Here is a 2,500-nt window from a genome sequence, read left to right as displayed (position 1 = left end):
TTGGTAATTAGTAGGCACTCAAGAATGTGTGCATCGGTCGGGATTAAACGTCCGATGCGCCATATGCGTTCAACTATCAATGTTCATGTGTCCTGCAGTTCACATTATGACGCGCATTTAGCTGCGGTCTTCATCGATCCATGAGCCGAGTGATCCCCTGCCTAGGGTTTAAAGAGTGCCTTTCGGCGCCGAGTGGCGTAACCGCGTTCAAAGTTTGGTATGCAACACACTCGACCTGCAACAATGGGTTACTCAAACTTGTACAAGTACAAGTGTTGTCTCTTACGAGACGTCTTGATATGCTCTCTACAAAAGCGTGCGCTAGAGTAGGTACAAATTAATGCACGTCCCAGATAGTGACGATCTCTGGGAGGAAGAACCTTAAGGAACTTCCCGCACACATCAAGACTAGGGTTGGGGCGTGTCCATGCCGGCGCCGAGTACAAGTTACCGCGTTCAAAGTTTGGTAAGCAGCGCACTCGACCTCCAACACAACACGTCCCGTGTTGATATGCTCTCTACAAAAGCGTGCGCTAATGTAGGTACAAATTAATGTACGTCCCAGATAGTGACGATCTCTGGGAGGAAGAACCTTAAGGAACTTCCCGCACACATCAAGACTTATAGGTGAGAACGGCCAATCACCTATTCTCTTAGTAAAACTCAACTCATTCCTTGGTTTGGAAGTGTCCATGTCGGTGCCGAGTACAAGTTACCGCGTTCAAAGTTTGGTAAGCAGCAGCGCACTCGACCTCCAACATAACACTTCACGTCTTGATATGCTCTCTACAAAAGCGTGTGCCTATGTAGGTACAAATTAATGTACGTCCCAGATAGTGACGATCTCTGGGAGGAAGAACCTTAAGGAACTCCCGCACATATCAAGAATTATAGGTAACGCTGCCAATTACCTGTTTCTCTTAGTAAAACTCACAACTCATTCTTGGGTTTGGAAGTGTCCATGTCGGTGCCGAGTACAAGTTACCGCGTTCAAAGTTGGTAAGCAGCGCACTCGAACCTCAATAACCTTCACGTCTTGATATGCTCTCTACAAAAGCGTGTGCCTATGTAGGTACAAATTAATGTACGTCCCAGATAGTGACGATCTCTGGGAGGAAGAACCTTAAGGAACTCCCCGCACATATCAAGAATTATAGGTAACGCCAATTACCTGTGCTCTTAGTAAAACTCACAACTCATCCTTGGGTTTGGAAGTGTCCATGTCGGTGCGGAGTACAAGTTACCGCGTTCAAAGTTTGGTAAGCAGCGCACTCAACCTCCAACATAACCCTTCACGTCTTGATATGCTCTCTACAAAAGCGTGCGCTAATGCAGGTACAAATTAATGTACGTCCCAGATAGTGACGATCTCTGGAGGAAGAAACTTAAGGAACTCCCCGCACATATCAAGACAATAGTTAAGAACGGCCAATCACCTCTTCTCGAGATGTATAAAACTGAGATAAAACTCACAACAACCCGTGGGTAGGGAAGTGTCCCTGTCGGTGCCGAGTACAAGTTACCGCGTTCAAAGTTTGGTAAGCAGCGCACTCGACCTCAACATAACCCTTCACGTCTTGATATGCTCTACAAAAGCGTGCGCTAATGCAGGTACAAATTAATGTACGTCCCAGATAGTGACGATCTCTGGGAGGAAGAACTTAAGGGAACTCCCCGCACATATCAAGAATTATAGGTAACGCTGCCAATACCTGTTTCTCTTAGTAAAACTCACCAACTCACTCCTGGGTTTGGAAGTGCAGTGTTGTCGGTGCCGAGTACAAGTTACCGCGTCAAAGTTTGGTAAGCAGCGCACTCGACCTCAACATAACCTTCACGTCTTGATATGCTCTCTACAAAAGCGTGCGCTAATGCAGGTACAAATAATGTACGTCCCAGATAGTGACGATCTCTGGGAGGAAGAACCTTAAGGAAATCCCCGCACATATCAAGAATTATAGGTAACGCTGCCAATTACCGTTTCTCTTAGTAAAACTCACAACTCATTCCTTGGGTTTGGAAGTGTCCATGTCGGTGCCGAGTACAAGTTACCGCGTTCAAAGTTTGGTAAGCAGCGCACTCGACCTCCAACATAACCCTTCACGTCTTGATATGCTCTCTACAAAAGCGTGCGCTAATGCAGGTACAATTAATGTACGTCCCAGATAGTGACGATCTCTGGGAGGAAGAACCTTAAGGAACTCCCCGCACATATCAAGAATATAGGTAACGCTGCCAATTCCTGTTTCTCTTAGTAAAACTCACAACTCATTCCTTGGGTTTGGGAGTGTCCATGTCGGTGCCGAGTACAAGTTACCGCGTTCAAAGTTTGGTAAGCAGCGCACTCGACCTCCAACATAACCCTCACGTCTTGATATGCTCTCTACAAAAAGCGTGCGCTAATGCAGGTACAAATTAATGTACGTCCCAGATAGTGACGATCTCTGGGAGGAAGAACCTTAAGGAACTCCCCGCAATATCAAGACTTATAGGTGAGAAA

At 46.3% G+C, this 2,500-nt stretch overlaps 1 non-coding gene across 1 annotated transcript; it reads right to left on the bottom strand.

Moving 5' to 3' along the window:
- Positions 1–12: 12 nt before the first annotated feature.
- LOC121602518 lies at positions 13–169 on the bottom strand. The gene has a single exon (XR_006006427.1). It is a non-coding gene; the product is annotated as a 5.8S ribosomal RNA (ribosomal RNA).
- Between the last annotated feature and the right edge of the window lie 2,331 nt (positions 170–2,500).

The sequence above is a fragment of the Anopheles merus genome, unplaced genomic scaffold, assembly GCF_017562075.2.
Source record: "Anopheles merus strain MAF unplaced genomic scaffold, AmerM5.1 LNR4000484, whole genome shotgun sequence".
NCBI classification, from domain to species: domain Eukaryota; kingdom Metazoa; phylum Arthropoda; class Insecta; order Diptera; family Culicidae; genus Anopheles; species Anopheles merus.
The sequence above is the reverse complement of the archived record's forward strand: the minus strand, read 5'-3'. Positions and strand labels throughout refer to the sequence as shown.